The sequence below is a fragment of the Garra rufa genome, chromosome 3 (genome assembly GCF_049309525.1).
Source record: "Garra rufa chromosome 3, GarRuf1.0, whole genome shotgun sequence".
NCBI classification, from domain to species: Eukaryota; Metazoa; Chordata; class Actinopteri; order Cypriniformes; family Cyprinidae; genus Garra; species Garra rufa.
In genome coordinates, this window is record NC_133363.1 from 14,396,419 (window position 1) to 14,420,168 (window position 23,750).

The 23,750-nt window shown below is 40.9% G+C and overlaps 2 long non-coding RNA genes across 2 annotated transcripts; both read left to right on the forward strand.

The window, feature by feature from the left end:
* Nucleotides 1-11,128: 11,128 nt before the first annotated feature.
* On the forward strand, nucleotides 11,129-13,466 carry LOC141332510 (uncharacterized). Its single transcript, XR_012355315.1, has 3 exons — nucleotides 11,129-11,163; nucleotides 11,583-11,764; nucleotides 13,110-13,466. It is a non-coding gene; the product is annotated as an uncharacterized lncRNA (long non-coding RNA).
* Nucleotides 13,467-14,608: 1,142 nt separating this feature from the next.
* Nucleotides 14,609-15,359, forward strand: LOC141331411 (uncharacterized). Its single transcript, XR_012355257.1, has 3 exons — nucleotides 14,609-14,735; nucleotides 14,882-14,993; nucleotides 15,101-15,359. It is a non-coding gene; the product is annotated as an uncharacterized lncRNA (long non-coding RNA).
* The last annotated feature ends 8,391 nt before the right edge of the window (nucleotides 15,360-23,750 follow it).

Consider the following 23,750-nt stretch of genomic DNA (forward strand, 5'->3'; position numbering starts at 1 on the left):
CATGCCACGCCACCTTGATGCTGTAATTAGTGCAAAAGGTAAAGTGACTGAGGACAGTACATAATACAGTACATTAACATACTTTTCAGAAGGCCAACATGTGTTTAAGATCTTTTTTTTTTTTATTGGTCACATGAAATATTCAAATTTTGTGAAATACTGGATTTTTTTTTTTGTCTTTAATACATATTCATCAAAATTGAAACAAATAAAGGTTTGAAATATTTCACTTTGTGTGTAGTGAACTAATATAACATACAAGTTTCACTATTTGAAACAAATTATTGAAAAATAAATGGTCTTTCCCTCAATATTCTTATTTTATGCCACAGCTGTATAAAAAAAAGACGGGTGATAGATTATGACAGAATTTTTTGGACCCTGTCTGTCTAAATGACAGACAATGTTAAAGTCTATGCCTCTGCCTGGGAGCCAGAAATCTTCCTGATTGATAGGGGATCAAATACTTATTTCACTCATTTCACTCTTTAAAATGTTTTTCTGGATTTTTTGTTATCATTCGGTCTCTCATTGTTCAAATAAACCACTAATATTATAAAATGATAATTTCTTTGTCAGTGGGCAAACATACAAAATGAAATAATTTTTTCCTCTCACTGTAAGTGGGGAAGTCAATCCAAGGAAGACTTTAGCTCATAATTTCCATCATGGATTTACTAATTTTTCTTTGACCATTAACTTTGGTTCCCTATCAGTCGGTTCCTTCGACGTCTCGTTGAGACCGACGAATTGGGATATAGCCTGGATAGACCAATCTACTTCGTGTGTATACAAACGAGCCAATGAATATTGGCATGCATGATTGCAGCCAGCTGCGGCTGATCACAGCGTGAGCATATAATGCGCAGCAGGTGCATGCATCATCAAGCTTTCGCTTTGGAGCTGGACCATTCTTTGTGGGACGAGTCAAGAAGCAACACTTACCTCCTTTTTTCTCTCTTGTGTTGGCGGCACGGCGCTTCAGCGGCGTGGTCTTCCGTGTCGAGTGGAAGCACACAGCTGGTCTTCACCATCCACCTTCTGTGTTGCTGCGGCCATCTCCCCTGTGCGCCTCAGCACTAAAAGAGCAAATTCCTATAAGAGCAATTTCCGAAAAGAGTGAATTTCTAAAGGAGCTCCACGGGTTGAGCGTCTTTTTAAAGACGAGGCAACATGCCTTTCTCCCCGTGCGTTTCTGGGTGCGGCCGTTTCCTGGCGCCGGGTGATGGCCACGCACACTGCCTCACGTGTCTGGGCTTTCAACACGCTGAGGCAGCGTTCGTGGATGAGTCATGTCCCCATTGTGGGAAAATGACCATCGCGGAGTTGCGGACCAGACTCCGTTTCCTGCAAAGGGGTGGGGTTCCAGTCCCTCTGCCCAGAACGAACGTTCCTCCAGGCAAATGCCGGGGGGCATTGTCGCTGGAAGCAGGGGGCTGCCCGGTCTGACGGTGACGGTGAGGAACTCCCTGCCCACTCCATCGGCGGGGGCTCTTCCTTCCACCGACGCTCCGTCGCCACCGGGGCTCTCAGGGGAGCGGGTTGGACCTCCCTTAGGGGTACCGCCCGTTACCTTTGGGGCCCCCCCCGACGAACAGATGTCGGACGCAGCATCGGGGGGAGAGCCAGACCTCTCTGAGGAGGAGGACGGCACACTGTCGTCCACTGGGCGGTCAGCGGTGCCCGATACTGACCCGGAGATGATGGCTATGCTTGCCCGGGCCGCCGAGAGGGTAGGGCTTGAATGGAATCCTCCATCACGTCCCGACCCCTCCCGGCTGGATGACTGGTATCTCGGGGTGGCCCGCGCTGGTTCTCAGCGCCCCACCCCGGTGCCATTCTTCCCGGAGGTGCATGAAGAACTCACCCGAACGTGGACGGCACCTTTCGCTGCCCGAAACTGCTCGAGTGGGACTTCCTCCCTAACCACCCTCGATGGCGGACCAGCGCGGGGATACACGGCAGTCCCGCCGGTGGAGCGTGCGGTTGCGATGCAACTGTGTCCGGGCGCCGCTTCCACTTGGCGGGGCAACAATCCGTCGCTCCCGTCCCGGGCCTGTAGGCACTCATCGGCTCTGATCGGCAGTGCCTATGCGGCCTGCGGCTCCGCTGGTTCCGCCCTTCATGCTATGGCGTTGCTACAGGTGCATCAGGCCCAGGCACTGAAAGACCTGTACGAGGGTGGTCACGACCCAGAAGTTCTTCGTGAACTTCGTATCGCCACGGACCTCGCGCTACGTGCGACGAAGGTGACCGCGCGGTCTCTGGGTCGTGCCATGTCCACCATGGTGGTCCAGGAACGCCATCTCTGGCTGTGTCTGGCTGATATGAGGGACTGCGATAAGACCAGGTTCCTGGACGCTCCGGTGTCCCGGACCGGCCTCTTCGGCGACGCTGTGGAGAGCTTTGCCCAGCAGTTTTCCGCAGCCAAGAAGCAGACTGAGGCCATCAGTCACATCCTGCCCCGGCGTACAGCTGCTGCCTCCACCCGTCCGGCGGCGGCACCCCAGTCTGCTCGTCGCCGAGGGCGGCCCCCGGCTTCCGCCTCCGCTCCACAGCAGCCACCGCAGCAGCCTTCACAACGGCGCCGTGGAGCCGGTCGCTGGGCAGCTGCCCAGCCCGTCCAGGCCCCCACAAAGACCAGTGGGAAACGTAAGAACAAGAGACCCTGAGACGGGCGACCCAGAGATGGAGGATGCTGCTCTTCGGGAGATGGTGACCGCACCACTCCCTCCCCCGGAGGAGGGCCGGGCGGAGAATCTTTTGTTTGTTTTTTCCCCGCCACCGACCGTCAGGTCTGTGGTACCCAAATACTCGGCAAAAGAGCAAATTTCTCTATCTCTGGGTCCCCAAGTGGGACTGCGGGGAGTGCGCAGGTCACCCCTGCGCCTCACCCGTCCTCCCCCCTCGCCAGCGAGCGACGATGGGCGGTTCGAGAGCACGGCGAGACGGACTACTCACGCACCATCGGTTCATGCGCAGGTAAGCGTCTCACACACTCAACATACAGACGCTCTGACCCCGCCCCGGTCCGGCAACGAGACTGCGAGGCGGGGCCCCTGCCCCCCTCTTCGCTGCTCCCCCGCGGGTACGTCGGTGGTCCCCCTTGTGCCGCTTGTTCACTTTCTGGGAGCCTGGAGAGAGCTTCCCAGCCCATCTTGCTGGCTCCTTCGGACCATCACTTCCGGCTATGCGATTCAGTTCGCCCGGCGCCCTCCCAAGTTCAGAGGTATCCACTTCACCTCTGTCAGGGCCGCAGATGCTCCCATCTTGCGTGCAGAGATCGCTTCCTTGCTGGCGAAGGAAGCGATACAGCCGGTCCCTCCAGCCGACATGAGGACGGGCTTTTACAGCCCGTACTTCATAGTACCCAAGAAAAGCGGCGGGCTTCGGCCGATCTTGGATCTACGCGTCTTGAACCGAGCCCTTCACAGGCTCCCGTTCAAAATGCTCACTCAGAAACACATTTTCAGATGTGTCCGTCCCCAAGATTGGTTTGCAGCGATCGACCTGAAGGACGCGTACTTTCATGTCTCAATCCTTCCGCGCCACAGACCCTTTCTGCGGTTCGCGTTCGAAGGCAGGGCATATCAGTACACGGTCCTGCCCTTCGGGCTGTCCCTCTCCCCCCGTGTCTTCACAAAGGTCGCGGAGGCGGCCCTTGTTCCCCTCAGAGAACAGGGCATTCGCATTCTCAACTACCTCGACGACTGGCTCATCCTAGCACAGTCTCGGGTTCAGTTATGCGAACACAGGGACCTGGTGCTCGCACACCTCAGCCAGTTGGGTCTTCGGGTCAACTGGGAAAAGAGCAAACTCTCTCCAACACAGAGAATCTCTTTTCTCAGTATGGAACTGGACTCGGTCAGCCAGACAGCACGCCTCACGCAGGAACGTGCTCAGTCAGTGTTGAACTGCCTAGATACGTTCAAGAGCAGGACAGCGGTCCCACTGAAACAATTTCAGAGGCTCCTGGGGCATATGGCAGCAGCAGCGGCGGTTACACCGCTGGGGCTACTCCATATGAGACCGCTTCAACACTGGCTTCATGGCCGAGTCCCGAGGAGAGCGTGTACTGTGCAAGGTACTGTGCAAGATCAGGGAGGACGAGGAGCAGGTCCTTCTGGTAGCCCCCTATTGGCCCACTCGGACCTGGTTCCCCGAACTCATGCTCCTCGCGACAGCCCCTCCCTGGCAAATTCCTCTGAGGAAGGATCTTCTGACTCAGAGATGGGGCACCCTATGGCACCCGCATCCAGACCTCTGGAAATTACATGTCTGGTCCCTGGACGGGATGCGGAGGTTCTAAGTGACCTACCCCAAGGGGTAGTTGACACTATCACTTCGGCGCGAGCGCAGTCTACTAGACATGCCTACGCCCTAAAATGGAACCTGTTCGTTGATTGGTGTTCCTCCTGTGGAGAGGACCCCCGAAGATGCCCGATCAGAGTCGTGCTCTCCTTTTTGCAGCAAGGGTTGGAGCGTAGGCTGTCCCCCTCAACCCTGAAAGTCTACATGGCTGCCATATCCGCTAACCACGACCTCATAGAAGGAAGGTCGGTGGGGAAGCACGACCTGATCACCAGGTTTCTTAGGGGCGCCAGGAGGTTGAATCCCCCTAGGCCCCCTTCCGTGCCCTCTTGGGACCTGTCGCTAGTGCTTACAGCACTGCAGCAGGCTCCCTTTGAGCCCTTGCAGTCAGTAGAGCTGAAGTTTCTCTCGATGAAAACTCTGCTCCTGCTTGCATTGGCTTCCATCAAGAGGGTAGGAGACCTGCACGCATTTTCGGTCGACGATTCGTGCCTAGAGTTTGGCCCGGCGGATTCCCAGGTAACACTGAGGCCCCGGCCTGGTTATGTGCCCAAGGTTCCCACGACTCCCTTCAGGGACCAAGTGGTGAGCCTGCAAGCGCTGCCCTCGGAGGAGGCAGACCCAGCCCTAGCTTTGCTTTGCCCCGTCCGAGCACTTAGATGCTACGTTGACCGGACACAAAGCTTCAGGACCTCAGACCAGCTCTTTGTGTGTCATGGAGGCAGGCAGAAGGGGAATGCCGTCTCCAAGCAGAGGATGGCCCACTGGATAGTGGATGCCATTACCCTGGCCTATCAGGTTCAGGGTGTGCCCTGCCCCCTCAGGCTGAGAGCACACTTGACTAGGAGTGTTGCATCCTCCTGGGCATTGGCTCGTGGCGCCTCGCTAAATGACATTTGTAGAGCGGCGGGCTGGGCGACCCCTAACACGTTCACAAGGTTCTATAGCCTTCGTGTAGACACAGTCTCCTCCTGTGTTCTCACCTCAAACGGGTAGGCACAGAGAGGCCTCGGGTCGGCTTGCTATATTGCTCCAGAGTAACCTAAGAGTAGCTCTGTCGAGCTCCTCCGCCGAGCTTGACAGCCGACGTAGCGGAACGTCAGGCGTCAGGCCCTCACTCGATGAATCCTTCAGAACCGGTAGAGGGCTAGGCTCTACGTAGAGACTTAATTGCATCTCTTACAATTCCACATTGCGCCCTAGAGGCTGTGTGTTTCCCCGGTAGTACTTCTACCAGTATACGAGGGTTCAATCACCTCCAATCTTCCATATAAACCTGAATTGAGTTATATGTGTATTGCTCCGAACCTCCTATCGGAAGGACGTGAGCTCCGCATATTCCCAGTGCTCCAGTTTCACTGAAATGGATGGTGCTGAGTTATACAGTGACTGGCTCTCCTTGATGCGAGCCCCTGGCCAAAGCCAGTAACGGGACCCAGGGGGGCCCGCTCAGGACACTGGAAGGGACAACAGCCACGGCGCTTTGTTAGGGATCCCAATTCGTTGGTCTCGACGAGATGTCGAAGGAACCGACTGATAGGGAACGTCTCGGTTACGTATTGTAACCCTCGTTCCCTGAAGGAGGGAACGGAGACGTCTCGTCCCGTCGCCGAGGCTCCTGTACCACCGCTGTACAGCCGGGCCTGTCCCAGCTCCTCAGCGAAACCTTGATGATGCATGCACCTGCTGCGCATTATATGCTCACGCTGTGATCAGCCGCAGCTGGCTGCAATCATGCATGCCAATATTCATTGGCTCGTTTGTATACACACGAAGTAGATTGGTCTATCCAGGCGATATCCCAATTCGTCGGTCTCGACGAGACGTCTCCGTTCCCTCCTTCAGGGAACGAGGGTTACAATACGTAACCGAGACGTTACTTGCCCAAAATTTGACAACCTCCTTCCTGAGTTGGAATTATCAATAAGTGTTCTCTTGTGTTAATGTTAGAAGTTGTTCAAAGCTTTGAAGGAGTTGGTTGATTGGTTAGGCTTACTTCAGGCTGGCTGGCACTAGGACCTGATTTACGATCATCCATGTTGTCTTGGGCCTTTTTGTGGAATTTGAATCCTTGTTTCAACAGTTCTGATCGAATCTTAAATTGTCTGATTCGCTCTGATACGCTACAAGACCGTTGAAACGGATTCCTACTCCTTTCCCCACTGCACTCTTACAGCACAAGAAGTGGAAGTAAGTGGAAGTAGTTACCACCACCAGACAGTTCACTAAACCACAGAGAATGTAAATATCAGTATATGATTTTTCTAATTTACATTAAATATTATATAGCTGATTGCAGTTGATAACAAATAATATGTAGTTTATTTGTTTAATACACATAGCTCTGACATAACAATACCCAACTAAATTTTTTATGTTGATTACTCTTATCTTTTGTTACAACTTATTTCATTACAGTTGTGTCTTCCTTGTGTTGATAACACAGTAAGAGGGTCTACAAGTTAGAGATTGTGCCAATCTTTCATTTGTACTCATAACTAGGGTTGGGAATCGTAAATTGATTCCGATTCTGGAATCGGATACTTGTTATAAAATTTTAATTTTGATTCCTCGTATCGATTCCTGGGTGCATTTTTTTCATCTAGCAATCTGCCAGGACCTTCCGCGCAGGCAATCTGAAAGGACCTTATGTGGTAATGTAAACATCAGTCTACAAGATGGTTTGTGTGAAGCGCTCAAAAGTGTGGCTACGCTTTGTAAAAAACGAAGACAAAGCTACCGCTGCACGCAAACTTCATTTTAGAGATTTTTTAGTTCCGGGCTTGCCCGCTCCAGAAGAAATATATGTTATTTCGTCCCGCTCCTGCCCGCAAAAGCCCACATAAAAGTAACTTATACCCCCGCGGGAAGACAGGTATCTACTTCATCTCTTGGCTGCATGAAACAAACCCTCCTGCGTGAAATTTAAAAATATTTGCATTGTTGTCAAAATGAATGTCCTGTGAGTGTTTTATGGGGCGTTCAAACCAGACGCGACTTGCACGAATAAATTGCGCTATTCGCGCGTAGTTGGACGCTTGAACATTTAGTTTACTCGCTTCATTCGCGCGTGAAATTTACTTCACAACAGACGCAAATTCGCGTCATGGGAGGGGCGTCTGCCACTCGTCAGCAGGAAAGTAGTTGTAAAATAGGTGAATGAGCTCAATTTGCCAGCTTCAGCTTGCTTGTAGTATTAATATGCATATATATTAGGGCTGGGTAAAAAATATCGATTCTCCGATTTTAATCGATCTTCAGTTTAACGCAACGATATCGATTCAGGAAATTCCCGAATCGATTCTTAATGCACGTGCTTCACGTAAGAGGATATGAATATTCACCTCTCGTCCTGAAGGTGTCACTAGTGTTCCTGCTGAGAGAGTTTTCTAATCACAGCGCAAAGGAGCTGCCTTAGATCAGATCAGAACATGTTGATCAGCTGCTTTTTTTTTTGCAGAAAAATCTGGTGATCAAAAATTATTAGGCTGTAGTTAAGAACTGTTAGTTTTATGGACAGTTAGAATGTTTTGTATACGCAGACAAGGGCTTTATGATGGGCCTGTTTTGAATGTTTTGAATTTAGAAAAATGTTTTATTTCTTAAACATGTTTGAAGTTCTTAATAGATTTCACTGTTGCACATTTACAGTCTTTTTATTTTTTTTAGAGTGATGTGCATTTTGCAGTTTGTTTACATGGTGTACAATGGATGCACATATTTATGACTTCTTGTTACAGTGTTCATTTAAAATAAAAGTTGTTTAAAATAAACAACTGTGTGCACCCTATTATTAATGTAGATGTGTATTTCAGTAATAAACTTAAGTATGAGAGTTTCAGTTACCAGCATTTATATAAAAATATGGATCCCATGTCTGCAAAACTAACATTTTAAATGAAATATTGATAGATAATCGATATCGAATCGAATCGAAATCGAAATCGAATCGAATCGAAACCATAAAAATAAGAATCGAATCGAATTGCCAAATTGGTCACAATACCCAGCCCTAATATATATGTAGGTCAAATTGAGTAAAGAGCGTTTTTTAAAACTTACCAGATTCACTCCTCTTCACTCACTTTCTTCCAAGCAAGATCCTTTTTATTCCTGTTTCTATAAAAGTACAAAGATGTATGGTACAGCTCTGAGTAACCACAGACAGCAACGGTGATTTTGTCCTCCATTGTTGTTTCGGATTTCTGCCTCCGTCACTACTAGAGCAAGCTCCTGATTGGTTAACGCGGCGCGAATTTTCGCCAAAGTTCAAATTTTTCAACTTGCGCGATTCACACGAATCACGCGTTTCACGCGTCAAACGCCCCAAACGCTCAATTCGAATCGCGCCGCAGGAAGGTCTATCGCGTCTTTGCATTGACTTAACATGTAAATCACTCGCGCTTAACGCGCCATTCGCGTCAGGTGTAAACGCACCATTATAATGAATGCTTACCCATAGAGGTGGATCTTGTAAGGGTCAGTGTTGTTTATGCACATATGAGCACCAGCATCAACAGATGCAACATATGCATGTATTTTTCATTTATATGTTTATTTTATAATAAATACAAACAGTAGATATTCAGTCAGTCCAGTTCACAAGGAAAGGTTTAGTGAGTGGCATTTTGGCATCTCCCTGTTGTTTGGCAGGTTCACTTACTTAAGAAAGAGTACTCTGAAGTTGTGAAGAATGTCTGTATTAAACAATTCTGTATCTGTATTTGTATATGTTAAAAAGTTAGAGCAGAGGGTTTTCTTTTAAATTCAAAAGTATAGCTTTAATTTAAAGTTTGTTTGAATGCAGTAGAAAAACAAAAAGGCAAAACAAATGTTTTGGTTAATAAAAAAGGTTAAAAAATAAACACCTTTAGAGGAAATGTCAGGCATAGGGGGGCCTTGCAAAATTCACCCGAGAAGGAGGGGGGCCCCGGTATAAAAAAAGGTTGAGAACCCCTGTAATAAAATAATATGTTGCAAGCAAGCACTGAAAATAAACATGTTTGATATATTAACGTTTGACTTTTGTTGTTGTTTTTTTTTTACTAAATTGGAATCGAAACTGGGAATCGAAAAGAATCGGAATCGATAAATGTAATCGGAATCAGAATCGATAAAGTTCAAATGATACCCAACCCTACTCATAACCACACATTAAGATGTTATTTACACTGTAAAAAAATTCATGTAGAAATTACAGTAACTTACTGGCAGCAGTTTGCCAGTAACTTACTGTAAAATAAATTACAGTACCAATAACAATACTGTATTTATATTTACAGTAATATTTATCTAACTGTAAATATATTTACAGTATGTACACTGTACTTTTACTGTTTTTACTGTATTTTACTGTGAAATATACAGTACATTTATTGTCTTTTCTCCAGTAATTTATTGCAATAAAATAAAATATATATAATTTAAGCAATTATTTTATTAAAATAAGCAATGACAACTGTGTAACTTTTAATGTTTTTAATAGTTCAATTGTTATCCTTGCAATAACATATAAAATTTTTCCCAGATTCAGTTAAGACTCAAACAAAACATTATTATAAACTGTTAAACTCTTAAAATTTATCCTAAGCACAACATACTATGATAATAGTTAATAGCGATGACAGTGAAGTTTTAAAAAGAACTCAGACATTTTTTACAAACAAGCATGGACTATTTTTTTTTCTAAACTTTTGCTTCTTATCTGAAGTTTTAAAAGAATCACTACCCACCAACTACCACTGTGTGTTTTTTTTTTTTTCAAACGTAGTTATTTACCAAATCGCAGTAACATTTATGCATATTATTTGTATATTACAGCAATAAAAAAATAATCAGGTACAAATTCAATCATAAGAACGATCTTAAAAACTTACAAATTCACAAAAACTCTCCCTGGCTGAATGCATTTGCCAGTATTAGATTAATAGTTTTTCCAGCTGAAATCCACAAACTCCTTAACGAAGGGCGACACATGAGGGTTCAGGTCAGGGTTTCTTCTTTGCACCGTCTTCCCACTTCTTTTGCTTATCTGGAATATTGCAGAGCACTTGCTGTTGACAGGACTGATCCTAACAATGAACCTTCACATAAAAGAAAGAAAAATTCATGACGTCTCATTGTAAAAACTTTTTAAAGCATTAGTTTAGCCAAAATTAAAATTCTGTCATCATTTATTATGTTGTTCCAAACACATAAAACTCTGGTTCATTTTCGGAACACAAATGAAAATATTCTTTCTTCATTTTTGTCTATCCAGTTGTCTATCCAAAGTATTTTAGCTTCAAAATGTGCATAAAGACACTGAAAAAAATAATCCATATGATTCAAGTGGCTTAAGACACCTAATTCGTTTTCAAGCATGTTTGATATTCTGTTTACCACTTTCGATGTACTCTACATATTTGGATGATCAGTGTTAGCAGGGGCGGAGTGGCAATCGGGACGACCGGGACTTTTCCCGGCCGGCCGAAGGATTTACACAGCGGAGCACAAATTGAGCAGGCGCGAGGCTAATGGTGCGTTCACACCGGACGCGAATGAAGCGGCAAGCGCGAGTGATTTACATGTTAAGTCAATGCAAAGACGCGAATAGCCATCCTGTGGCGCGAATAGCGCGAATGAAGCGGCGCGCATTGAGCGTTTCAAGCGATTGCCGCGCGAATCGCACAAGTTCAAAAATCTGAACTTTGGCGAAAATCCGGAGAAGGTCCTCACTGCAGAACATGAAATCCACTGGGAGGAGTTGGATCCAGATCCGACTCCTCCCACTATATATACTTCGCCCCCACGCCCCACAACCAGATGAACCTGCATATCGGTGAAGGTGGTCCATTGTTTGCTCTCATCAATGTAAGTCTGCATTTTGATTACTAATAATAGTCGAGAATAGATTAATAATTTAGTGTGCGTCTTTAAGTAATGATCACACTTAAATATATGTTAAAGTTTTGACAGTGTCCATACTTTTTGATAACGCCAAGACATGTTTAACTAGTCCGCTAAACTGCCATCCATTAATGGTAAGTTAGGTCGTTTGTAGCGTTAACGTTAGCACGCACGTGTAGAGGTGGCCTATCTATTTAGCTAAACTAATTAGCTTTGGATAATACTGCTGGTATGTTCTTATGTATATAACTTAGCTAACATGTGATGTTGTCAGTCAGGTAGCTATCTAGTTAGCCAGGTTAGCCACGCTACCCACTAGCCAGGTTAGGCATCGCTAACTTGGCAATAAATAACCTTTGAAATTTATTTAACGTTCTTCATAGATGCACAGAACAGTGTTGCGACATGGGCAGATTGTCCTTCAGAGATGCCAGAGCTGTTGCTCTAATTATCATTGCCCGTTCTGCGGACCAAAAGTCTTCAATCCCATTCCCACCACGGAACTTCACATGGTGAAGTATCATGTCTCCAACCACTTATCGTTGGCAGTACATCATCAAGGCAAGTTGGCATTGATTTTTTTTATTCGAAGTTATTTGAACATAATTCATTATTATAAACGTTGTTAATGTTGATTATTATTTTACTGACGTTATCGGTTGCTTATTAGCCTAATTTGTTTTATGTAAGTATTGTAGTGTTGTAATGCTTAAACAGTTAAATAACATTGTTGACCTTTTTTAGCATGCTTCTTACATCAGTCTATTTCATAAGTAATATAGTCATAATCCAAAAAATACATCAAGTGTTAATTTAATAAGTTATCATACCCACATTACCACGACTTATGCCATTATGACTCACGACATTAAGTGTTATACCTTTATTTACATTTCATATATATAGACCATTTCAAGCGCTAGTCGGCGGCTTAAGGAAGTGACGTCGTTGGTCCCAGGACGTTTCCGGTTAGTGGTCCAGCGCATTCAAAACAATGGCGAGAAGCGCTTTATGAACAGTGGGATTGCGGTCATATATATACAAACATCCTGCTTAAATGTCTAAATTAAAATTAGATCCTTGTCGTTCGGTGGTTGTGTGCTCCCTCTGGGGCGGTACTAACATTCTGAGACGTGTTTAACGGTAGATTTCCGCGAAACGTACCCGTGTTGCGGCAGTGAAGGAGAAGGCTGGATAACAACAAGCAACTCTAGGATATACAGCGCACATTTCGATTCAGGCAAGTAAATATCGTTTTTAATCAGTTTATTTGTATATCTTTACGTTAACTCTTCAAGTATGATGCCGTATAATTTAAAGTAACGTTAGCATTTTGTCATTGTTTACATATGCATCTAGCTTTCGTGTGTAACGTTAATGAAAAAAGGCAAGTTTTTTATTTCTGTTTTATTGCTAAGTGTTATGTGGGTTAAATTCATATTAGTCGTCTAGTTATTTTGTCAGTTGACAAATGCAGTGAGTAACATGAAAGTACGTGAATGTCGTATTGTGTAACAGTTAACGGCAGTAGTTTACAAAACGTAATGTTTATGGTAAATATTATTTTCCATCACATAAGCTTTGGTAATGTTAATTCCAAGATGTACTGACGTATTAAGCAATAATAGCATTATTATTTTTTTATATTGTGCATTATATTAAATAATTGTTTTTCTTTTATCCTTATATAATGTAAACAAAATTTATACAGGTGATTTCTAATATCATTTGTTTCTTAGTCTAGGAAGCATTTTGATGTAAGCAGTTGTAAATATGCAGCAGGGTCACTAAATCTGACAATACAGTGTAATACTGAAATTTGTTAGCTCCCTGTAATTCCCATAGAATTGGTTAAATGTTATACATTTTCATAATGATGGCTAATATCCTTTGTTTTGTTTTCTAGAAAGTATTCTAAACTGATGTAAACAGTTGCAGAAATACAGAAGGGTCACCAAATCTGAGAAGGCAGTGTAAGGAGAGCCATCATCTGTAGACACCCAAGGACATCTGATCATCCTGCAGTGACAAACCACATCTGACCATATCAACACCCAGATGTGATTGAGAACTTGAGTGTAGTATTCAGTAATTTAGTGTAGTACTTAAAGCGACTGATGACCAGGCCAGATACAGACTGCTGCTTTTGACATTTGTTACCCCTTTGTACTCCATTTCAGTTCAAATGTTGTTTCAGTTGTTGTTGTTTCATTTGTTGAAGCATTTTATGTTCATACAAATATTTACATATCAATACATGTGCTGGAAATAAAAACAGTTGAAAGTGAGAGAATGCTTTTTGTTTATATACAGTACTGGTCAAAAGTTTGGACAAAGTATTTTTTTTTATGTTTTTGAAATAAGTATTTTATGTTTATTAACATGATTAATTATTTAAATGATTTCTATTATAAAAAATGTTGTGCAAAGCTGAATTAGCATCAGCCTTTACATTACACCAGTATTCATTTTCACATATATATATATAAAATTTGTGTGGGTGTGAACAGTAAATACGTGCATAAAAACATATATGAATGCTTTATGTGTGTTTGTGTGTGCATTTATTAATCTGCAGATATACAGGTTTATGTAAAACACGTTAGCCAGCATTGAATTGCGACGATCTTGTTTATTTGTGATCACATGATGACTCGGAGCATTCATACCCTCCACTTGCACTGTTCCACAGCAACAAACTTGACCAAACTAACGTTGAACACGTTGAAATGAATTCAACACGTAATAATAGCATCGAGCGCTTAGTTTTAATAGCATACATTTAGCGTTGTTTGGAACGATATGTATTGTGAAAAGTAATGTACTAATGAAAACAAATATTTAAACAGAAATACAGACTGACCACGCAATGCAAGTAAATTAATCACGAACAACCTCCGGATATCTTGGGAACAAAACATGAAGTAAGTTGCACTGCTTGCTTCAGACTGATGACATCCATTGTACGAATAAATGTTCACAATATTTCCGTTCATGTGATATGCTTTTAGCAATCTCCCGTGTACACGCACGCAGCATCGATTAGTTAATGAGCAGCTTTTTTACCTTAACTAGCTTTTTCGCTAGATTTTAAAAGAATGTGTTCGTATTGACAGATCGGAGAAATAGCGCTACCGGAAATGTTTCAGGACCGGACATGCGCAGTAACGTTCCAACGCGCTTGTTATTGTTTACATCCTTGAAATGGTCTATATATATATATATATATATATATAATGTATATGTATGTATATGTGTATATACAGTATGTATGTATATATGTGTGTGTGTGTGTGTGTATATGTATGTATGTGTGTGTGTGTGTGTGTGTGTGTGTGTGTATATATATATATATATATATATATATATATATATAAATATTTTTTATATATAATAATTTTATTTTTTCAGAATTCCTAATTGTCAAGTGCAACTTGCAGTGCAGAGAACAGAGCTGGCCCTTGTGTGCACTCGCTTCAGAGACCTTGTGACACGGGAAGGCTTCAGAAGACGAGCCCATTTTCTTTGGTTTGACAGTAAGTGTTAATTGCAGAGTTTTTGCATAACTTTTTCAAAAGTTACATATTTTTATTAAAATTCAGGTGATTTTTGATTGATTGGCTGTTTAATGCCTTGTGTATTTTTGAATGTGTGATTTTAAAAAAATGTTTTATGTTTACAGGTGTCACAAATTGGACCGTTTTCTCACCGTACTACAAGGCGGAGTACTTACAAAATGTACAAACTGGAAACGTGTAGGCAATGTGGTGATGTTTACAAACACTGCACTCCAGGTATGCATTGTTAGTTGTTGCCATGGAGTGTTTTACTTTCAATGATGAATTAAAACATTTAAAAAATAATGAATATTGAAATATTTGCCTTCTTTGCTAACCCACAGGATATGGAGGTCGAGGAAGAAAGGGGGAACTTTTTAAAGTAATAAGTGAAGACACCCACCCAGACTTCTGCAGCGAGTTCTGCCAGATCTGTGCTGACCTGAAAGGATAAATAGTTAATTGTGAATGTCTGGTGGTTTCCCTGTAATGTTTGTGTCATTCTGCGTGTGCTCCCAATGTGGTTTTCCTTATGTTCTGCCTTCAAAGTTTCCCTACTGTTTTCACAATGTTTGTTTTACCTAGTGTGTCAATAAACATGTTTTTTTTCTCCTATTCAATTGTGCTGGTAATTAATTTTTTTAATGAATTTATGTGAGATACTCTTCATTTATAAGTATAAAATTAGTGGTGCTATAATTTAGTCACTTACAGTTGCATAATCAGTAGTGGAAAAGCACACATTTTCTACTTGAATTTAAACTTGATTTAATATTATTCAAAAGTAGAAGCGCCTACTTATTAATGAGAGGGGTAAAAGATCAGCCAGTCAAAGAATACATTTCCTTTTAAGAGATATTTATTCTTGCATGTAACAAGGAACCACATGCTTTTCAGGGAAGATGAAATTTAAGAATTTTTAGTCATTCTTTTTATTTTGGATTATAATTTTTTGGATTATTTTTCCAAATAAAAAAAAAATCACATTCACACAATGTACAAACTGCAATGCTTGTAACTTTTTAAACTTTATTAAGTAAGATTTGTTTTCGGCAAGTTTGATTTTCCATCAAAAGTCAAATCATCTTCATTTATATAGTGCTTTTATCAGTGTAGATTTGTTTCAAAGCAGCTTTACAGAGATAAACTTATAATTTAAGTAAACGGAGATTGTTTTGGCTTTATAGCGGTTCTTTAATAAAGTTATTTTCCAGCTAAAGTTAGTTTGATTCGCTTCCGTCGCAACGATCATTTGTTATTAAATTAGGCGCAGCTTGACGGCACCATTCTCTCTACACAGCCTTTAAACGCGAACCTGTGAGAAACGCTAGGAACCTGTCGACCAATCAGAATGCAGTGGGAGGAAATCCAACTCCGCCCCCTGAATCTGGATCCAACTCCGCCCCTTGGATCTGGATCCAACTCCTCCCAGTGGATTTCATGTTCTGCAGTGAGGTGCTACTGAAAATCCGCGCCGCGTTAACCAATCAGGAGCTTGCTCTAGTAGTGACAGAGGCAGAAATCCGAAACAACAATGGCGGATAAAATCACCGTTGCTGTCTGTGGTTCCTCGGAGCTGTACGATACATCTTTGGACTTTTGTAGAAACAGGAATAAAAAGGATCTTGCTAGGAAGAAAGTGAGTGAAGAGGTCGGACAATCTGGTTAGTTTTAAAAAACGCTCTTTACTCAATTTGACCTACATATACATACATATTGAGACTACAAGCAAGCTAAAGCAGGCAAATTGAGCTCATTCACCTATTTTACAACTACTTTCCCGCTGACGAGTGGCAGAAGCCCCGCCCATGACGCGAATTCGCGTCTGTTGTGAAGAAAATGTCACGCGCGAATGACGTGAATTTTACCGCGCGAATGGCGCGAGTAAACTCAAATGTTCAAGCGTTCAACTACGCGCGAATAGCGCGTTTTTTCCGCGCAAGTCGCGTCCGGTGTGAACGCACCATAACGCGACCGGCGTGAGCTTATAATAATCATTGACGTTACTAAATTCTCCGCGAATAGCGGCCAAATACTCCCACATACTCCCCTCTAAACGTCCAACCAATATTTATATCAGTTGCATGTCCTTGCATGATGCTTGAAATTTCCATCCAATCACAAAGCTCTTTCTAGAATGCTCTTAGTTCTATAGCTCCTTACAGGCCCGGCACAAGATTGCAGCAAATTCTCCAGTCTATTTTTGTCATCTCTCTTTACTTTCGACCCGTGATCATTCAAATCTAAAAGTCATTGTACACTGTACGATTTTCGTATGCGTTTTTTTAGTTTTCTCATATTTGCCATCCTTATCAAAATGCTTATTATGGATGCGAAAATGCAGAAAATCAAACACGATCCGAATTTTTTTATGAGTTTCAGAAGCAGTGTGTAAACTCTGTCATAACCTGTATTTTTTTTTTTTTTTTACGTGCAAAAATCTCAGCAGCTTGTGTTGGATGCAGGGTTGCCAAGTCCGCGTTTTTACCCACAGAATTGGTCTACTTTTAAACTGTTGCCATGGGTTGATTTCCCCCAGTTATTTAAAGGTTTTAAATATTGCAGAAATTAAATTTCAATAAAATGCCTGTATTTAAATATTTTGCGTTCTACCTATGATAAAACAGTGCTGGATATTAGGTTTTGTGAAGGCTACTGGTAGGAAGCCTTTGAGATGTGCTTATGATCAATGTGCACAACTGTAAAATGTGTATTTTAGATATGGAAATGAAGTATATAAGTTTTGATATTTGGGATATGGTCAGTGCGCTATTTTAGGTTGTTCTTGACTGGCAATTGAGCTAGTTATGTCAAATGAAGGTTATGTCATTGAAGGTGCTGCAGCGGTGGTCGAGTAATGTAATCAGCAATCAGCATAGAACCAAAGTGTAACACCAACTACCCCAAACAGAAAAAATGGGCACTTCCATAATGCACTTAAATAATACTTACTTACTTTTACTAATCTATAGTGTACTAAATTTTGAGACAATATTTTTTTTTAACTAAAATATGCTTTTACCTTTCTTTAAAATAATAAAATAATGTAACTACCAGGGTTGGGGTCAATTCAGAAATGAACTCAACAATTCCAATTCAAAGAAGGAAATGGAATTGGAATTGGAATTCAACAACAATTACAGGAAACAGAGTTGGAATTGAATTGGAATTACAGGAAGTGGAATTCAATTCAGGGAAATTCCACTGAATTCCGTTTATTGCTGTTTCTGAGCATTTATTTGTGATTACATTTAGAGACATACATTTGAACTTTATTTATGATGCTTTACAAATACCATGTATTAAATAGAGTTGATCAAATGCAAGTAAATATAAATGAGAACTGTACATTATGAATTAATAATTGAATGACAGTGGTGATAAGTTTGTGGATGTACTATACATTCAATATATGATTACCACATATATTATGTCTCAACTCACAAAAAATGAGTCATGTTCATTCATGTATTTCATTCACTTTTTATTGCATCGAATTATCATCATTTCCTGAAATTTGGCATGTGAAATGATCACGCTTAACATACTAAACATACAGTACTTTGTATTTCTTTTATATGTTTGTTGTTTATGTGATTTACAATATTTAATGTACTATAAACTATTAAGCAAATCAAGTCAAATTATTTTATTTAGCAACTCCACTAAGTGGAATTTAGTGGAATTTATTTGAATTCAATTCTGTTTCCTGGCATTCCAATTCAATTCCAATTCCATTTCCTGTCAGCTGCATGCAATTCCAATTCCATTCCAGGAAGTGAATTGGAATTTACCATTCATTCTCAATTCAATTCATGAATGGCCCCAACCCTGGTAACTACCCCCCCAATAATGTAAGGGGGGGGAGGGGGGTAGGGGGCCGCTGCGGACAGAATTTTCCTGGTGGATTTTAGTGCCCCACTCCGCCCCTGAGTGTTAGTATGTTAATAAAAGCCTAAATTAATCATATGGATTAATTTTATTTCTTTACACACTTTTTGAACTGGAATATTTTGTTTGTGTTTACTTTAAGTGAATACACAAAAATGAGGTTATAAAAATATCTTCATTTGTATTCCAGAGAGGAACAAATGTCTTATGTGCTTGTAACAACATGCGGGTAAGTAAATCACAAAAGAAGTTTCAATCCCTTAAAAAAGTGATAGTCCATTGAAAAATTCTGTCATATTTTACTCACCCTCAGGTCGTTCCAAACCTGTGTACACTTCCTACTTATGTGGAACCCAAAAGAAGATATTTTCAGTAATGTTGGTGACCAGTGTTGGGATTTCGGTTCAAGTTGACTTCTATTATATGGACAAAAAATACAATGAAAGTCAGTGGGAATCAAAACGGTTTAGTCACCAGCATTCTTCAAAATATCTTCTTTTGTGTTTAACAGAAGAAAGAAGTGCGTACAGGTTTGGAATGACATGAGGGTGAGTAAATGATGACAATTTTCTTTTTCTTTTTTTTGTGGAGTATTCCTTTAAGGGATTGTTAACTCAAAAATGCAAATTCTCTCATAATAACTTAACTTTCATGCCACCCCAGATGTATATGGCTTTCATTCTTAACACTTTTTCCCTTTAATGTTTACTTAATATTACAGTACACTGAAATATGTACTTACCTCTGAATAAACAACAAAGTAGTGGCTGCTTCCACTTGGTACTTGATGTTAAGCAATTAATAGCAACTGAAGAGAACAGCAAATGCAGAGAACGCATCTGGTAGGTCAATCACAGGAAAGAAGGCTTTAATTGCCAGCATCCATTTCTGCTGTGTAGAACTAAATCTCCTAAACAAAACATAACAAAAAATAAATTATTTAATTTATTGTGTTCATGTTTTTTTATATATATATAGTGTTATTCATAACTTTGCAAAAACATTTAACATTTGATTATGGTGTCAGTAAAAATATGTAGATATTGGAGTTCATCTCATAAGTTCAAAAGGATATTTCACCTAAAAATGACAATTCTAATATAATTTACTCACTCTTGTTATTCATGTAACAAAAGGTTTATTTTTTTAAAACCATCAATTTAACATCACTAAATCATGTACTAAAAGATCTTACCAAGCATGATCATAGTTGAAGGAAGTTAAAGCCTGGTCTCTGTATCTGGAGTTGTTGTGACCTACACACACACACACACACAAACAAACAAACAAACACAGTTTTTGTAAGTGTCAGTTATAGCAATTATCAGTTGCCAATTATATAAATAAAAAAAACTTACATCGGCTAAAAGGAATGGTGAATCCTCAACAGGACAGCTGCATCAGTATCCAAATCTGGCACAACAGCAGAAAGCGTAGTAACGTTATTATCTACATAGATTTCTCAAAATCACACTATGCTTCCTACTAAGGTGTGCTGAAAATGACGAGTTCATTCTAAAATACTTCTGGACATTTAATTTGTTTTACCATCTCGAACGTGCTATCCTGGGGTTTCACAAAGGCTGGATAACTTAGTGGACACGAATGTACACGGATGTAGAGGTCTTCACGGGTCCAAAAATTCGTACCCGAACCCGAAGAGACCCGTAAATGTCCTGGACGGAACCGACCCGGACCCGTATTTTATTTTAAAGTGGGACCCGAACCCGTGAAGACCCGAAATATACCTTAAATGTACTAGTTGGACCCGAACTCGGCTGGGAAGACACAGACCCGACTGTACCCGATCGGCACATATTGCACAGCAAACTGTTATTAACTATAAATAAGTTGCGAAGGAAAAAAACAAAACTATTTTGGCGTAAACTACTGTTAGTAGCGTTGCATACAGACCTCCTTCAGTACATTTACATGTTAGGCTGTTCTTCTCTCTTGCCGACAGAAAGACCCTTTTTAATCCACTGTCCAGCTTTAATTTAGGGCAGGCTACTCGCGGTCACGGTCGGTGACGAATGACCATTGAACTACAATAACAATACTTTTGCAGATTGTAATAAAGACTCGGCGCAATTGTTTTATTTATTAGTTAATTTATTATTAATTAATATTATTAATTTATAATTAAACATTTTTTTTCCAAAAAGGCACAAAACAATGAATGCGGTAAACTTTACTGCGTGCATCTTCAATAATAGTATCTTCTTCAGTAAGATAAAGCAATACAAAACATATGTTTAGAGCTCCACCTAGTGGTCATCTTATGAAACTTAAAGGAGGAATTCGCACGTATAGCACGAGACAGCTTGATAGCGTAAATAGCTTATTCTGAAAAGAGTGTATTTTTCCACCATATTTTCTATTATCACTGTGCTCTCTGAGCCGAGCCTGACCAAAAAATTAAAATATAACAAGATGGTTCTTCCGTATTATTATAAACGTAAGAAAGAATGCTATGTGTACTATGGCAGAGTAAAAGCAAAGTCCCTTTAAGGCCTTAAAGGTATTCTATAGTATTTGGCAGAGTTTCTCTATGGCTCTGGTCTTTGGTAAAAGTCGCCAGCTCTGGTTGCCATAGAAACATTTCATGCGAGTTATTTTAATGCAGTGTAAACATCACAGACAACATTAATGTGACTGTTCATTTTCGATCTCATATTTTGTTGCTCATGTGAAATAAATAAATGTGCAAGGCTTTTTATTTCACATCACTCATGAAGGAATCATCACCGACCGTCCGTTTACGTTAACTCCTCCTGCGCTCTGCTTCTCGCTGCTGCGGTCACGCGACACACGTTTTTATTTATTTATTTAATCTTCTTCTTTTTTTTTATTTCCTTCTCACACTTTTCTTATCATAATTTTACAAGATGCAAGTTACAAAACACGTGCAAAGTGGTGACTGACACTGGAAGGTGCGATGTTCTCCGATCGACTCGGGTATTACACACAAGTTAAACATACCCGGGACCCGAAGTAATAGATTTGGACCCGACCCGGACCCGGCTAACCATTTAAAATATAGACCCGAACCCGTACGGGTCCCGGGTCGGGTCCCGGGTCCTCGGGTCTCGGGTCCTCTGTGAAGAGCTCTACACGGATGTTCGTTATTTTCGCGGCCTTTCTGTGTTTGCGGTAATGTTATATGTGCGACTGAATTGCTAAAGTAAGTGCATGCTTGGGCATTCAGGCACTGTACAGTACACGAAAACCTGAAGTTCGCCAAGCTTTTGTGCACGTTGGCATGATTAATAAATAATGTCTCAAAAGAGACGCCACAGTGTTCGCAGACGAACAGTGCGGCTTTTATGCTAACGTTAGCAGTAAACGCATGCTATAGCCTACATTTATTCACCTATATGAGGTAATGTGAAGCGCAAAGCGATTACATAGCTCGGATTCGTGGCCAACAATTTCATACAAGTTCACATAAAAACTCACCTGCTGCCAGCGTGGTCAAAAACCAAAACAGACTCCTATTAATGTCCACACTTTGATGGTTAAACGTCATGCAAAAAAGGAAATAAAAGAAAGAAAGATCCCTTCAGTCTAAAATGAGTTATCAGCCATAAAGCTTTCTACCAACGACTCACACTGTAACTGCGCGTCGTGAAGTGGCCGCGGATTTTATTAACATTTTTGTTTTTAAATATTTTGGGGCTACTGTATTCTGGAAAACAGGGTCATCGCTGTCAAACAGCAACATATGCCCGCAGTATGTGAATTTCATATTTCATAATTGTCGTGCAGTTTGTCAGTAACTACATCAAAACAAAAACAGAGTGCAATTATGTGTAATTTGTTGTAATTTAAGTAAATAATATAAAACCCCCCCCCCCCAAAATTACATTGACATAAAATATAATATGAAAATGCAAGAATATTGTACATACATTTGCAGCTGCCAGGTTCTTGTGTGTGCATCTTCCTTTTCTTCTTTCTCCAAGGGGAAAAAATGCCTTTCTGTCATTGGTCAGATTTTGCGCTCATTTTTTTTTTTTTTTTTTACTGTATTTGGATTTACAGTAAATTAAAATTACTGTATTTTAATGGCGCCAAGAGGATATTTCCCATAATGCAGCTTTAAAATACAGTAACATACTGTATAACTGTTTTACAGTAAAGTACAGTTGATATTAGTTAAATACTGTGCAATTTACAGAAATCGTTAACAGTGTAAGAATAATAGTGTCATCTGGGATGTGAGTACCCATCACTACAGTGTTTCGCCTCCCTAGAGTGATATTCTCATATTGTATTTTTAGAAGGTTTTGGAATATTTGTCCGCTCCCCAAATTTGTCACTACCAAAACATAGTGATATATAATTTAATGGGTTACACTGACCTATTAAGATTTTCCTTACACCTGTTTGTATATATATTTTATATTGTATTTTTATTATATTGTATATATATTTGCTATTTTATGAAAAAGTTTTTTAGAGGTAATTTAATAACTACGATTTTAACAATATTTCAAGTGTGATTTATGAGATTTGTTGTATTTTGAATTTTTCTTTGTAAAAGACAAAAAGTTCATCAAAATTCATCTTAGTTGATAATTCAGTGTACTTTATTTTTGACGAAACATCCCATGTTTCAGTCGTGACAGTAATGTTTTTGGTAGCAATCACATCATACATAGAATTTTAACCCACATACTAAAACTGTCACACCCCAGGACTGTTTGTGTGTGTGTGTGTGTGTGTGTGTGTGTGTGTTTTTTTTTAATTTGGTTCAGGTGTGTCTTGTCAATTTTCCTCGTTATCCTGTGTATTTAAGCCCTAGTCTGTTCAGTCTGTTTGTCAGGTCTCAAAATGTCATGTTTGTGCGTCACCAGCAATTCCTTGCTTGCATTACCCTGTGTTTGGATTATATTAAAGACTGTTACTCAGATCTACCTCTCCACTTCCTTCCCTCTGACACAAACCTGACAAAAACACTAAGAAAACACACTTAAATACAAAAAAATTGCATGACTGTACTAAAAATAGTTTATTTTCCCTAAATAAAGGATTGTGTGTTTTGTCACTACACTCTAAAAAATAAAGGTGCTTTAAAAGGTTCTTCACAGCAATGCCATA